Source organism: Peromyscus californicus, unplaced genomic scaffold (assembly GCF_007827085.1).
Source record: "Peromyscus californicus insignis strain IS unplaced genomic scaffold, ASM782708v3 Scaffold_7__1_contigs__length_154581171, whole genome shotgun sequence".
Classification (NCBI taxonomy): Eukaryota; Metazoa; Chordata; class Mammalia; order Rodentia; family Cricetidae; genus Peromyscus; species Peromyscus californicus.
The window spans coordinates 135,401,619-135,418,403 of NW_026294595.1; the positions used below are offsets into that span (position 1 = coordinate 135,401,619).

Here is a 16,785-nt window from a genome sequence, read left to right on the forward strand (position 1 = left end):
ACATTAAAGTGCTCATTATGTTTTGATTTCCTGCACACAGAGTTTGGCCTTTTCCAAGAGTTTGTTTATTTTCTGCCTACATGGTCTACTTGAAGGGGCTCATACCTACCGTTAGGACGTCACATTTTCCTTGAAGCAAGTGAGTACTACACCTTATCTCCAGGTCCTGATGGGCCATTTCAGCTTCTAGGTGTTTCCCTAGATATTAGCAAGTTCAAAAATAAATCTCTTCTGCCTATCTCCAAATTTGTTTGTCCTCTCCTCATACACTCAATCCCAGTTGGTCCACAGTTCTATCTATCATTGCCTTCTACAAAACTAACAAAGCAAGCCTTTGGTGACATCCTTTAATACCTACACAGATACCTCAAACTATCTTCTCCATTCCCACTGTGGACTCCTTACACTGACAGCCTTCACCTCTCATCTAGAGACAACCACAGTTGTCTTAGATGAAGTCATCTTAGAAGCTTAGATGACTTCTCTTCCTGAAGTTAGCTTCACAGAGTCACCCTTCTAAGAACGAACTCCAAGCACAACTTCCCTCCTATAAGATTTCAGATGTGCAGCCCATAGGATACAGACTTAAACTTGCTGGGCAGGCACTCAACTGCTTCACAACTGGTCTCAATCTCCCCTTTGTCCCATTTTATCCCTAGCCACTCTTCCAAGAACAAGGTGACACCTAAGTGTGCCTTCCCTTTTTCTCTGTTTCACAACATCACTGCTACTACCACCACCACCACCCCACTGTCAAAGCAACTCTCAGCTCACACAATTTCTATGTCAACAAACAAAACACATTCTCTTCCCACTCCCTGTCTCAAATACATCTGACATATCATAACTTTTGCAACTGTTGTTAGGTTTGTATCACCTGTAACAACTTCAGCTAGACTGAGGATCTTGAAGGCAGGGGCAGAACTATGTTTCTTTCTGTATCTTCTGCCCTCACTCATTGTCTATCAATTCTAGACAAGACCTCAGTAGTCATAAACTAAATTGATCAGAAATTAAAAATAAAATCAGAAGACACAACTAAAGCTCAGAAGAATATATACACTTTAGAGACTATATATAGAATGTAAAGGAAAAGGAAAAAATGGTAGACAGGAGGAAATACAAAGATTAGGAAGAAAAGATGCCAAGAAAGGGAGAAATTGAGTTTCTGAATATGGATGGAATGGTACATTCCTGCTTCTGCTCTGATGAATGTACACAAAGATACAAACATTCTTTTTAGCACTAGCAGAATTCAATTCACCTTTAAAATTCATTTCAAGGCTAAAGGAAGCAAATAATACTCTATGAAAAGGAACTAATATTAAAATGAAGAAATAAATTCAGAAAACAGAAGAAAATGCAATAGCTATCCTAAAAACAGAAAGCATAAATATCTACATCAGACACAAAATCTCCAAGAAAGATTAACACAAAGGTGAAACCCAACAATATTCTGCTTGCTAGAGAAAAAAATCTCTAAAGTATTAGTAAGCCTAGGAAATGTTACAAAATCACTGCAAAAGAAATCATATTGCAGACTATTTTAAAAACAGAGACTGGAGAGATGGCTCAGAAATTAATAGTGCTTACTGTTCCTGCAGAAGACCCAAATTTGTTTCCTAGCACCCATGATGGGCCTCACACAATTCCAGCTCCAGGGGGATCAAACACCCTCTTCTGGCCTCCATGGGTACCCACAAAAATGTGCACACACACACACACACACACACACACACACACACACACACACACACGTGTATTAAAATAAAAATAAATCTTAAAAAGGAAACAGAGCCCACTAAAATTGCAGAACTCAGGAGGCAGAGGCAGGCAGATAGATCTCTTGAGTTCAAAGCCAAGCTGGTAAACATAATGAGTTCCAAAAGAAAAAAACAAAGAAAGAAAAAAAGAAAAGAAAAAGTAAGAGAGAGAGAGAAACAGAATAAGTATCTCTTTTAGTAATACAAAATAAAAATTAATTATACAACTAAAGTTATGGGATATTTGTGCACTGTGAAGATATATTGCTGTGATTGATGTAATAAAGAGCTGAACAGCCAAAAGCTAAGCAGGAGGTATAGGTGGGACTTCCGGGCAGAGAGAGAACTCTGGGAAGAAGGGAGGAGTTGCCAGCCAGACACAGAGGAAGCAGGATGGGCAGAAGAGAGATGAGGTAACAAGCCTCTTAAAAGAATGCAGATGAAAAAAATATGGGTTAATTTAAGTTATAAGAGCTAGTTAGAAACAATAAGCCTAAGCTAAAGCCAAGCTTTTATAATCAGTAAGTCTCCGTGTCATTATTTGTGAGCTGGCTGCACAAAGAAAAATCCAACATGGAGACTCAAATATCTACATAGGGCCTGAGAAAGCAGTCTCTCAGGTAGGCTCCACCCTTTTAAGAGGCCCTGCTGTGCAGCTGAGCACTTGAGCAACTGACACTGGGTACAAACTCCTGCTTCAGGCAGACACAACACATTCCCAGAGCTGGGGCGGGTAATGTGGCTCCAGGGCCAGGTACCCGCAGGCATGAGACTAGGCTCTCACAGAACCAAGCGGGGCAGAGCCAGTCAGCAGTGCCACTTCATGGTGGTAGCTTAGCAGTTTAAGATTTGTCTCGTATGGAAAGAGAATCCTACAAGCACACCTGCAAAAAACCAGGTCCAGACACAGTCATTAAAAAGTACTTTAAGGCCGGCGGTGGTGGCGCATGCCTTTAATCCCAGCACTCGGGAGGCAGAGCCAGGCAGATCTCTGTGAGTTCAAGGCCAGCCTGGGCTACCAAGTGAGTTTCAGGAAAGGCGCAAAGCTACACAGAGAAACCCTGTCTCGAAAAACCAAAAAAAAAAAAAAAAATTACTTTAAAAATAATAAAATCTTTAAAGAAAGAATAAAGTAATATAAAAAACATAAGGATGTAAGGATGGGAAATATTATAATACAGGGAGTTTGGACCTTACATGGTACTTTATTAATTTTGAATTTTTTAAAACAGTTTTTTTTAAAGATTTATTTATTTATTATGTATACGGAAGAGGGTGCCAGATCTCATTACAGATGGTTGTGAGCTACCATGTGGGTGCTGGGAATTGAACTCAGGACCTCTGGAAGAGCAGTTGGTGCTCTTAACCTCTGAGCCATCTCTCCAGCCCTAATTTTGAATTTTTGAATGCTAATGAACAAAGAACAACCGCTGCTGAGAGACAATGGATTATGAAAGGGACTGCTAAATTAAACCAGCCTATATACTTTAGAGATGTCTTGGCTTCAGAATGGAAGTTGGAAAATGTGTTGTGTTGTGGGAGAAACCATGCTTTTTTCAAAGGAAATGAAAAACTATGGATTCCTTCAAAGTTAATAAAAATCAAATTTGACCAGGGAAGACCTCTTGAGGATCTTGGCTACAGATATGAGGGGGAAAGCCAAGAAATACTATAGGACAGGTAATGTGTATGCAGATCCCTCAACATGGGAACAGCTCTGAGACTGGATGAAACATGATAAATCTTGTTGGTTACAGAGTCCTCATGACTTGTTATATTACAGTTTGGATATGCAATCCAAATGGACTTATAAAATTGACAGATGCCTTTTACCTACTCAAACGTAGAACAAGAAAATCATCTTTAGCTGTCTTGTGCACACCACACATTCCATACTTTTGTTAATACAGATATATATATATATATATATATATATGATACCTTTAAAAGTTTATGTGTTTTCAGAAAAAAAGGACCAGATGCCAAAGATAAGTAGCCCAGGTGATCCAGCCTCTCAGAATGCCTCTATTGCAGTTTCTTCAAAATTCTGCATGCAGAACAACTTCAAGTTGCTAGCTGAGATGGTCCAGCCTCACAGAGACTACTCCGACCAAGACTTTAGATTAAGTTCTACACTTTCCCACCATACAGAGACTAAACAAAAAAAATAATACAGCTAGCTCTCCCAGGACTTGACCATTATCCCAATTTTCTAAGGGTCTCCTAGAGATGCTGTCACCCCTAGACAACAGGAAGAAGTCTAGAGAACATGATGCCCACATTTCCAAGAGGTGGGTGAATGTTTTTTGCTCATTCAATGGATTGTGGATGTTTATCGTCCTTTAGGGGGTTTGGTTGCAAGCTGTTGTTGGTCATGGTTAGTAAGAAAGCAGAGCAAAGGAGATTAGATTCAGGGATCTCTTTCTGAAGGGAAAAGGGGGGGATCTAGTATAAAAATGATAGGAAAAAGGGTAGATTATTGAATCTACTTTAAGCTAAAATAACATTACTAGTCTCAAATACTTATACTGGTATGGATTTTTGTATATTGATATAAATTTAAGGTTATTCTTGTTTTATCATAATGTATATATGTTTCTACTATTGTTTAAGGTATTGCACCTATGTAGCTCATTTTAATGTAAAGTTCTAGTCCTTAAAGGATATTAAAGGATATTATTAAAAACTGTTTAAGATAATTAAGAAATGTAGGTTAGCCGGGCAGTGGTGGCTCACGCCTTTAATCCCAGCACTCAGGAGGCAGAGGCAGGCAGATCTCTGTGAGTTTGAGGCCAGCCTGGTCTACAAAGCTACACAGAGAAACCCTGTCTCGGAAAAAAAAAAAAAAGAAAAAGAAATGTAGGTTAGTAGTCATCTATAACAATCAAATTTGTGCCATGTTAGGCATGTTTTCAAGGTCAAACAGAGATATATTTTAGATAGACAGATGATCTTTAAAAACTTCAGAGAACTACAGAATATGGCATTTAAAATGTTTTAATAATATAAGGCTTTTCATGACAGTGAAACATGTCTGCTCCTGGCAGCACCAATCTACTTCAAAAAAGGATAATGGTCACCAAAGAACCTCCATATGGAGTTTGCTTTCATTGTGGCAAAGTCAGCCACTGGGCAAGAAACTGCCCTTGCCTTGACTGCTAAAAATATGCTGTCCAAATTGGACAAGTAAGACACGAAAGAAGGTGACTGCCTGTGGGAGGCCATCCTACCCCCACATCATTTCCCCAGGGTACTCTTGAGCAGGAGCAACATGAAATATTAGATAGAAAGATAGCTGGAGAGAGAGAGAGAGAGAGAGAGAGAGAGAGAGAGAGAGAGAGAGAGAGAGAGAGAGACAGAGAGAGACAGAGAGAGACAGAGAGAGACAGAGAGAGACAGAGAGCCTGGATCCTAATCCTGGATCAGAGTTGCACCCACCCATTAGGGCACATAGAGGCAGGTACCCCTAATACCAAAATTCCCTCAGGGATTGCTCATCTGCCCCAGTCAATCATTGAGAAAGAACGAAAACACTCAAAACAACCATTTCCCACAGCTCCTTCAGAGAGACCCTCTCAGACAGCCACTAGCTTGGTCATGGCTCATGCCTTTCCCCAGAAACAGTCCCTGATGCCACAGTGGCGGCTTTCTCTGCTAACTGTAGGTAGGGGCTTCTGTCCTGATTCTGCTCCAGCTTTTCCGCGTTTGGCACTGCCTTTTTTGAAGCTGTCTGACCACTGCAGGAATCTTAGGGTCCCCGGAACGTACTCAAACTTGGAGGTGCTGGCTTTCTGGCCCCTTGCTAAGGAGATACAATGCTAATAGAGAGGGTTTGCATTGCTTCAGGGTATCTTTGTGCTAGAGAGATTCTGAGCGACCTTTTCATTCTGATAGATGCCCACCCAGAAACAAAGTCCCTGACTGATGCCACAGCTGCAGCTGCAGTCTAAAGGCTCATCTTCATTGCTTCCTCCCAGCCAGCAGTTTCCTGCCTCACTGGGTTCTCTGTGGCTTTCTGCCTGCACTCTCCCGAGCTCTATGGCTAAGTTCTATCTAGCCTCAGGGGGTTCTGACTGCTGTTTTTCATGGTTTGAAAGAAAGACAGAACTTAGCAGAGAGGTTTTGCCCTGTTCCAAGAGGTTTGTTATTTATTTCTTAGAGTGAATCACAGGTGATTTTTCCCGTAGAGGTCCAGGTGAATCTAATTTTGCTCTTACAGAAAGAGAAAAATCTAAGAGACAAAGTTCTGAAAGGCTTTTTAGTTTTTTAGAGAGAGATTAATTTTTCCCAAGAAAGCTTTCAGTTTTTGAGAGAGAAAGACCACCAAGATTTCCAAAAATTTCTATTCTCTAAACTTTGGCTTCAATGACCAAGAGGAAACTAATTCTGATGGTAGCATATTGTACAAGTTTTCTCAGGCACTGCAACAGACAGAGCGGAGAGTCTTTGTTTCATCCTCATCTGCCTCAGGGGAAATTCTCTCCTCTGCTGGTTGGGACCAAAGGCTTCCCACAGGAATCTTTTCTCCCCATTAAGCTCTTCTTTGATAGATATTTCCTCTGATTTTTCCAAGCTTGCATTCCTAGCCCCATAGTTGGAAAATTAAGAACATGGTTCCTGTCTTGCTGCTTATCTTATTCTACTATACCCTAAGTTTTTTCTTTCTTAAATTACATTCCTACATTCTACTTTTCTAAGTTTTTTCTACATTATATTACTACACTCTACTTTCCTTAAATTTCATGCCCCAGTTTAATCTTATCCTATATTCCCATATGATTTTTTCTAAATTTTTCCTACACTACCTTACATTTTTCCCTTAAGATAGAAAGATAGAGTGGAGAGAAAAAGAAAGAAACCTTAACAGAGAAAATTCTACACTGCAGCCTTCTCTTGGACATCCTTTCAGTACCCCTCCTTTTTTTTCTTTTTCTGTCAAGGATAAAACCCTTTGCCCTGCTTTTCTTTTTTCACTACAAAACCTGAAAACCCAATTCCTACTTTCGCCAAGTACCCTGGAATTTTTTCTTTTTTATCTTTGTCCCACGTTCACTGTCACTGTGGAGGGCCATCCCACCCCCACATTTCCCCAGGGTACTCTTGAGAAGAAGCAGCAAGAAATATTAGATAGAAACATATATATAGATATAGATATAGATATAGATATAGAGAAACACAGAATAGCCTCAGGAGGGCCTAGATTCTTATCCATTGGGCCCTGACTGTCTCTGCCAAAGGGCTTTTAAAGGAATGCCAAGGGGAGGAGCAAAAAATCTCCCCCCAGCACAGCCAAGTATAGACCCTTCCAACCACCTTGCAACCTTGCCCCATGGTCAAATTATCCCCTTATGCAGCTCTACTGTGTCAGGCAAACTCAGGTCTCACAAGGATACTTCCATGAGCTCCCACAACTGCCAAATTTTACCAAGACAAGGTAAGACAGTCCTTCAAAATTCCTACTTCACAAAAAAGTCTGTCAGATATTTTAGGTCTGTAGACCAAAGATGGATGCCCCAATGTTGCAGAGGAACCTTGGATGACTGTCCAGGCAGCCAGATATTTATTTCTGTCATTTCTGTAGTTTTGGAAGTCGTTTGCTCTACACTTCCTGTTTACTCAGGTAATATATCTTTTTGGGGTCTTTGATGGGGTTGAAGACTAGATAGTTATAGTTACAGTTTTCCTTGTCATGAAATTCAGAAAAGAAACTCACAAAAGAGGTGTAAAGTATATGAAGTTGAGAGACATAAAAGCTTAAATTCCTTATCTAAGAAAATGTTTTGAGGTCTAAAAAGACAGTTTTGGGTTGGTAATACATGTTGGGATAGAGAGTGAGTTGGGTAGAAAACTTTGGACTCATCAAAATAGGATAGATAATGGAGTATTTTCTCTGAATTGGCCAAATGCAAATGCACTGGACACTGTAAATGTAATTCTTACCTGATAATAGTTCTTACTATATATAGTTTTATTGCTTTATAATTAAGACCTTTCCTTTTTATTTAGACAAAAAAAGGGGGAAATACTGTGGGATATTTGTACACTGTGTTAAGATGTATTGCTATGATTGGTGTAATAAAAAGCTGTTTGGCCAATAGCTAGGCAGGAGATATAGGGGGGAATTCCTGGGCACAGAGAAAACTTTTTTCTGGGAAGAAAAAGGGTATGAAGTCACCAGCCAAATGAGGAGGAAGACAGGATGGGCAGAAGAGAGATGAGGTAACGAGCCTTGTAGAAGAATGTAGATTATAAGAGCTAGTTAAGAACAAACCTAAGCTAAGGCCAAGCTTTTATAATTAATAAGTCTGCATGTTGTTATTTGTGAGCTGGAGGCCCAAAGAAAAATCTGAATACAAACTAAGACACAAACAAAGGAATTTCAAGGAACTTAAAAGGAATTACATTTTGTTTTGTTTTTGAGACAGACTTTTGTTTATGCAGCCAAGGCTATTCTTAAACTGGAAGTAATTCTCCTGCCTTGCAGAGTGCTGGTTATTACACATATGTGTCATCATGCCCACTTCTAAGAAACAACACTCTGAGATATCACCTTACACCTGTCAGAATGGCTATGATCAAAAACACTAATGACAGTCTATGTTGGAGAGGATGCAGAGCAAAGGGAACACTCCTCCACTGTTGGTGGGAATGCAAACTTGTACAACCACTGTGGAAATCAGTATGGCCCTTTCTCAGAAAAATGGGAATCGATCTACCTCAAGATCCAGCCATACCACTCTTGGGCATATACCCAAGGAATGCTCAATCATTCCACAAAGATATATGCTCAGCTATGTTCATATCAGCACTATTCATAATAGCCAGAACCTGGAAACAACCTAGATGCCCGTCAACTGAAGAATGGAGTAAGAAAATGTGGTACATGTACATAATGGTGTACTACTCAGCAGAGAAAAACAATGACAGCATGAAATTTGCAGACAAATGGATGGAACTAGAAAATATTATCCTGAGTGAGGTAACCCAAACCCAGAAGGACAAACATGGTATGTACTCACTCATAAGTGGAGACTAGATATAAAGCAAAGAATAACCATACTGCAACCCACAGAATATATATAGCAGGGGGACCCTAGGATGACTGTGGCTTATAATAAGTTTTGGTTTTACTCAATTACTGGGTAAGCCTTAATGAGACATTTCACTATTAGGATAAGAATTTGTACTGTATTAAGATGATAATAAAAATAAGTAAATAAAAATGAAAAAAAAAGAAACAACACAACTACTTTGACAGGAGTCACTGTGGGAGTTGCAGGAGCTGCTGCCTCAGGGAGAAACTGGCTAAGGAACAGCTTACTTCACTACATCATTTCCTATTTTAAGAAATATCTTTCCTTTTATTTTTTAGGTTTTGTTTCAAAGCCAGGTATGATGGCACATATATAATCCTAATACTCCTTTGGAAGCTAAGGCAGAATTTTACATTCAAGAGTATCATGAGCTTTATAGCAAACTCTGACTTAAAGAAAAAAAACCAAGAAAGTTTAATATTACTTTCTTTTTTATTGTTGTTGTTGTTGTTGATTGTTGTTTTTTCAAGACAGGGTTTCTCTGTGTAGGCCTGGCTGCTCTGGAACTGACTCTGTAGACCAGGCTGGCCTCAAACTCAGAGATCTGCCTGACTCTGCCTCCTGAGTGCTGGGATTAAAGGTGCAAACCACCACCCAGGAAAAGTTGACTATTTCAAATAGGAATAGCTGTGAATAAACTAAAAGTGATACTACTAGTAAATGTGATTAGAAAAGAAGAATAAACTTGAGAAAATCGCACTCAAAAAAGAAACAAAATATTAAAAAGAGATACTTTCCATTCATTGTTAAGTGTGGGTTCAAACCAAATAGCTGTGTCCTGCTGCCATGCCCTTGTCCCCAACTCATGCAGACTTCCACTGCCTAGGTGCAGGCCACACCAGTCAGGCCAGGAGAGTCCAAAAAATAGGTATAGGCAAAACAAGCCAGAAAAACAGATAGGTGAACTCAGGCAGAGACTCCCTGCTAGACCACCATATTCTACCCCCCCCCCCCCCACTCAGGCAGAGACCCTTGCTGTACCAAAGGCCAAGCTAGCCACTAGAAGTCCAGCCACCAACTTGGACAGAGACTCCCTACTGGGTAGAGGTCATGTTGGCTGCCAGAAATCCAGGCCACAAAGACCAAAGAAGAAACAGAAACCAACGAACAAAACACTCATTACACAAAGGCAAATTCAGAAATCAGCACCTAGACCCATAGTCATCCCAAACCCAGATGCCTAAATGGCAGTGTAAGAACACAAACAACAGAAAAGGCAATATGGTACCACCAGAGCCTAGCTATCCTACAACAGCAAGGCCTGAATATTCCAAAACAACTGTAGCACAAAACAAAGACCTTAAAATCAACTTCATGAAGATGATAGAGGTCCTTACAGAGGAAAAAAGTCCCGTAAAGACATTGAGAAAAAGACTATCAAAATTGGGGAAAATCAATAAATCCCTTAAAGAATGCCAAGAAAGCCAAGAAAAACCAAACAAACAGGTGAAGGAAAGTGTTTAAGACCTGAAAACAGAAATAGAAGGAAATACAAACTGAGGTAATTCCGGAAATGGAAAATCTAGGTAAGTGAACAGGAACTACAGACACAAGCACCACCAACAGAATACAAGAGATGGAAGAAAGAATCTCAGATGGTGAAGATACAAAAAAACAAAAACAAAAAACAAAACAAACAAATAAAAAAACCAAACAAACAAACAAAAAAAGATTCATCAGTCAAAGAAAATGTTAAATCTAAAAAATTCCTAACACAAAACATCCAGGAAACTCTGAAAAGATCAAGCATAAGAATAATAGGAATAGAAGAAGAACGGGGACTCTAAAAGCCAGAAGGGCCTGGACAGACGTCTTGCAGACTCTAAGAGTCCATGGATGCCAGTCCAGAGTACTAAACCCAGTAAAACTTTCAATCACCATAGATGGAGAAAACAAGACATTTCATGACAAAGTCAGATTTAAACAGTATCTGTCCACAAGCCCAACCCTCAAAAAGGTACTAGAAGGGAAACTCCAACCTAAGGAGGTTAACTACACCCATGAAAACACAAAAGAACATACTTTCTTCTCAGCACTTCATGGAATATTCTCCAAAACTGACCACATACTCGATCCCAAAGCAAGTCTCAACAAACACAAGAAAATTGAAATAACCTCCTGTATTCTATCAGATCAGCATGGATTAAAGCCATATTGCAACAACAACAGAAAGTCTACAAACTCATGGAAACTGAAAAACTCCCTAGTGAACTACTACTAGGTCAAGGCAGAGATAAAGAAATTAAAAACTTCCTAGACTTCAATGAAAATGAATACACAGCATACCCAAACTTATGGGACACAATGAAATTGGTGCTAAGACAAAGTTCACAGCACTAAATGCCTTCATGAAGAAATTGGTGAGATCTCATACTAGCAACTTCACAGCACACCTGAAAGCTCTAGAACATAAAAAAGCAAACACACGCAAGAGGAGTAGATGGCAGGAAATAATCAAACTGAGAACTGAAATCAATAAAATAGAAAGAAAATACAAGGGATCAATGAAATAAAGAGTTGTTTCTTTGAGAAAAACCAACAAGATAGACAAACTCTTACCCAAACTAACCAAAAGGCAGAGAGAGAATATTCAAATTAACAAAATCAGAAATGAAAATGGGGACATAACAACAGACACTGAGGAAATCCAGAGGATCATTGGGGTCATACTTCAAAAACCTGTACTCTACAAAATTGGAAAACCTAAAAGAAATGGACAATTTTCTCAATATATACCACATACCAAAGTTAAATCAAGATCAGATTAAACAATTTAAATAGATTTATAACCTCTAAGAAAATAGAAGCAGTCATTAAAATTTTCCCAACCAAAAAAGGACTCAGGGCCAGACAGTTTTAGCACAGAATTCTACCAGACTTTCAAAGAAGATCTAATACCAATCCTCCTCAAACTATTCTACAAAGTAAAAACAGAAGGAACATTGCCAAATTCATTTTATAAGGTCACAGTCACCCTGATTGTCAGACCACATAAAGATTCAAAAAAAGAAAGAGAATTACATACCAATTTCCTTCATGGACACTGATGCAAAAATACTCAAATATTTGCAAACTGAATCTAAGAACACATCAAAAAGATCATCCACCATGATCAAGCAGGCGTCATCCCAGAGATGCAAGGATGGTTCAATATATGAAAATCTGTCAATGTAATTCACTATATAAACAAGCTGAAAGAAAAAACAAAAGCATGATCACCTCATTAGATAATGAAAAAGTCTTTCATATGCTTTCTTTTTCATGCTAAAAGTCTTGGAGAGATTAGAGATACAAGAAACATACCTAAACATAATAAAAGCAATATAAAACAGGTCTACAGCCAACATCAAATTAAATAGAGAGAAACTCAAAGCAATTCCACTAAAATCATTAACAAGACAAGGCTGTCCACTCTCTCCATATCTATTCAATATAGTACTTGAAGTTCTAGCTAGAGCAATTAGACAACTAAAGGAGATCAAGGGGATACAAACTGGAAAGGAAAAAGTCAATGTATTGCTATTTGCAGATGATATGATAGTAAATATAAACGACCCCAAAAATTCTACCAGGAAATTCCTATAGCTGATAACACCATCAGCAAAGTGGCTGGATACAAGATTAACTCCCCCAAATCAGTAGCCTTCTGATATACAAATAACATAAGGGCTGAGAAAGAAACCAGGGAAACAATACCCTTCACAATAGCCACAAATAATATAAAATATCTTGGAGTAATTCTAATCAAGCAAGTGAAAGACCTGTATTACAAGAACTTCAAGTTTTTGAAGAAAGAAATTGGAGAAGATATCAGAAGTTTGAAATATCTCCCATGATCATGGATGGGTAGGATTAACATAGTAAAAATGGCCATCCTACCAAAAGCAATCTATAGAGTCAACACAATCTCCATCGAAATTCCAACACAATTCTTTACAGTCCTTGAAAGAACAATACTCAACTTCATACGGAAAAACAAAAAACTCAGGATAGCTGAAATAACCAATATAATAAAAGAACTTCTGGAGGTATCACCATCCCTGATTTCATGCTGTACTACAGACCTGCAGTAATAAAAACCACATAGTACTGGCATTAAAACAGACATGTTGATCAATGGAATTGAAACAAAGTCCCAGATGTAAGTTGACACACCTACAGACACTTGATTTTTTATAAAGAAGCTAGAAATATACAATGGGAAAAAAAGCATCTTAAACAAATAGTGTGGGTCAAACTGGATGTTGGTATGTAGAAGAATGCAAACAGATCCATATCTATCACCCTGCACAAAACTCAAGTCCAAGTGGATCAAAAACCTCAACATAAAACCAGAAACATTGAACCTGATAAAAGAGAAAGTGGGGAATAGCCTTGAACACACAGGAGACAACTTCCAGAATAGGACACCAATAGTACAGGCACTAAGATCCACAATTAATAAATGGGAACTCATGAAACTAAAAGATTCTGTAAGGCAAAGGATACTGTCAATACGACAAAATGGCAGCCTACAGAATGGGAAAATTTTCACCAACTCCACATCTGACATAGGGCTAATATCCAAAAAATATAAAGAACTCAAGAAACTATACATCAACAAACTAAATAATACAATTTAAAAATGGGGTACAGATCTAAGCAGAGAATTCTCAACAGAGGAATCTCAATTGGCCACGAAACACTTAAATGTCCAACATCCTTAGCTATCAGAGAAATGCAAATCAAAATGGCTTTGAGATTCCATCTTAATATCTGTAAAGATGTCTAAGATAAAAAACACAAGTAAAAGCTCACACTAGTGAGGATGTGGAGCAAGGAGAACACTCCTCCATCGCTGGTGAGAATGCAAACTGGTGGTTTCTCAGAAAATTTGGAATTGATCTACCTCAAGACCCAGCTATACTACTTCTGGACATATACCTAAAGGATGCTCCATTATACCACAAGGACACTTACTCAACTATGCTCCTAGCTGCTTTATTCATAATAGCCAGAAACTGAAAATAGTATGTTTATTTTATAAGTGGGCTACCGGACTGCCAGGGCTTGGCAGGACCCAGAGAGAAAAACTCCAGCTACAGTCTTCAAAGAAAAAAATGGATGAAGATAATGTGGCACATTTACACTATGGCATATTACTCATCTGTTAAAAATAATAGCATCATGAAATCTGCAGGCAAATGGATAAAACAAGAAAAAAAATCATCCTGAGTGAGGTAATCCAGACCCAGAAAGACAAACATGGTATGTTCTCACTTATAAGTATATATTAGCTGTAAAGTAAAAGATAATCATGCTACAATCCACAGACCCAGAGAGGCTAAGTAACAAGGAGGGCTTACCAGTGATGCAAGGATATCTCTGGGAAGGGGAAATAGAATAGATGTTCAGGGTGGACTAGGGGCAGGTGGGGTTTAGCAGGAGGGATCAGGTTGGGGTGGGAGAAAATACTGGGAGAAACAACTGGAACTGGGGGGCACTTGGAGGTGAGGTAGAAACCTAGTGTAATAGAAACTCCATGGAATCTACCAGAGTAATCCTAGCAAAGACTCCTAGTAATGGGGGACATGAAGCCTGAACTGGCCATCTTCTGTAACCAGGCAAGGCTTCAAGTGGAGATATTAGGACACCAACCAAGGCACAAAACCTTTGACCGACACTTTGTCCTGCCTGCAGAGCGTTCTGGGACCAGAGCCTAGCAGAATCGTCATCAAAGAGTCCAAAGAGACTTCATCCAGCAACTGATCGAAGCAGATGCAGAATCCCACAGCCAAACATTAGGAGGAGGTCTGGGAGTCCTGCAGAGGAGGGGGAGGAAGGATTGGAGGAACCAGAAGGGTCAGGAACACCACAAGAACAGGGCCCACAGAATCAACTGACCAGGACTCATGGGGGCTCCCAGAGATCAGGGTGCCTTGTAGGGGTCTGACTTAGGTCCTCTGCATATATGTTATAGCTAAGTAGTTTGATGTTCTTATGGGATCCCTAACGGTGGGATCAGGGGCTGTCTCTGACTCTTTTACCCGCTTGTGGGACCTTATCCCCCTACTGGGTTGTCTCATCCAGCCTTGATGTGATGGTATGTGTCTGATCTTATTGCAGCTTGTTATGCTGTGCTTGGTTGATGTCCCTGGGAGGCTTGCTCTTTTCTGAGGGAAAAGGGAGTGGGGGGTGGATATGGGGGAGAGGGGAGGTGGGAGGGAGAGACTTGGGGGGAGCAGAAACTGCAGTTGGGATGTAATATAAGACAGAAGAATAAAAATTTTAAAAATTAAAATGGGCCGGGCAGTGTTGGCGCATGCCTTTAATCCCAGCACTTGGGAGGCAGGCAGGTCTCTGTGAGTTCAAGGCCAGCCTGGTCTACAAAGCGAGTTCCAGGAAAGGCGCAAAGCTACACAGAGAAACCCCGTCTCGAAAAAAAACAAAAATAAATAAATAAAAATTAAAAAATAAAAATGAAATAAAAAAGACCACCAACAACCAATAGCTGTGTGTGCTGCATTTGGAGATGGAGACCAAAGCTACATGAGACTTATCTCAACACCAACACCACCACTCCACCATGAAAAAAAGACTTTTTAATTAAAAAAAATGTTAGACAGTAATGAAAACTAAATATGACTATAATACCTCAGGCGTTACAGTCTTGTAATGGATACAGCAAGAATTTTGTTAAAATAGAGACATACTTCTTGTCCTTGGGCCAAACATTCTCACTTCATCATCCTCTCCAGGGCCCCCTTCACTTGCTGCAGTCCTGTGGCATATTTAAAGAGTCACTTATTGCCTTGGCAGTTGCAATTCAGTCCTGTAAAAGAAACATCATGCCATTACCTCATGAGAAAAGAAATCACATTCTAGGAAGCCCAGTTATCTATTCTCATTAATCTTTGCTAATTCATTTTCATAGCTCTGCACATATACCACATACACAGAGAAAAGTGAGGTTATCAAATTGCACATGGTGATTTACGGCTACTACAAGTGCTGCTCAAGCAATGATGTGAGCTCTGACCTCTTAAAGCAGAGACAGGAGCATATGAACACAGGTTAGTGAGTTCAGCCATCAAAACAAGATGATTCATATAAATCTCTGCATCTCCATTTAGCTAAGCTTCAGATGGCTTGGCAGCAATCATCAGCTGATGAGCATGTGGCCTTACAACTTCCAGGATGTACACCCCAAGGATGTGCTAATGTTTTATGTTCTTCCTTCAAAGCCCTAGGGTTTTCCTGGAATGGACTCGAGTCTCACACACACACACACACACACACACACACACACACACACACACACACACACACACACGTGTGCATTCATATTCTTCACTTCTATGCCAAGCAACTATTTTCTCTTTCTCCTCCCCTCTGATCTTTGTATCTACATCATTCCATTTTGCCCAGGAGCAATGCTAGGCACATGGTAATTGTTAGTGAATGAATAAAAACAAACTCTTTTCAACAAAAACCACCAAAGATGCTTTATGAGGTCTTAAAATTACTTAGAAAAGTCTTAAAAAACAGTGCTCTTGAGTTCTATATTCATTTTTCCAAAGCATTCTTGCTGTGGGATGTTCTGTATGGCAAATGTGTTGCTGATTAGTCAATAAATAAAACACTGATTGGCCATTGGCTAGGCAGGAAGTATAGGCAGGACAAGGAGGAGAATAAAGCTGGGAAGTGGAAGGCTGAGTCAGGGAGACACTGCCAGCCGCCATCAGGTCAAGGAAGATGTAAAGTACCGGTAAGTCACAAGCCACGTGGCAAGGTATAGATTAATGGAAATGGATTAATTTAAGCTGTAAGAACAGTTAGCAAGAAGCCTGCCATGGCCATACAGTTTGTAAGCAATATAAGTCTCTGTGTTTACTTGGTTGGGTCTGAGTGGCTGTGGGACTGGCAGGTGAGAGAGATTTGTCCTGACT

General features: G+C 39.6%; 1 protein-coding gene across 4 annotated transcripts in view; it reads right to left on the minus strand.

Annotated features, from left to right (window-relative positions):
• Zhx3 (zinc fingers and homeoboxes 3) overlaps positions 1-16,785 on the minus strand; it is a 125,913-nt gene that overhangs the window by 59,221 nt on the left and 49,907 nt on the right. For 2 of the 4 annotated variants that reach the window (XM_052722622.1, XM_052722623.1), the window contains exon 2: positions 15,550-15,668. The gene's annotated coding sequence lies outside the window, so the exon portion shown is untranslated. Of the gene's footprint in view, positions 1-11,882; positions 11,991-15,490; positions 15,669-16,785 lie in introns of those variants that run through there. The other 2 variants (XM_052722624.1, XM_052722625.1) reach the window with 2 other exon arrangements.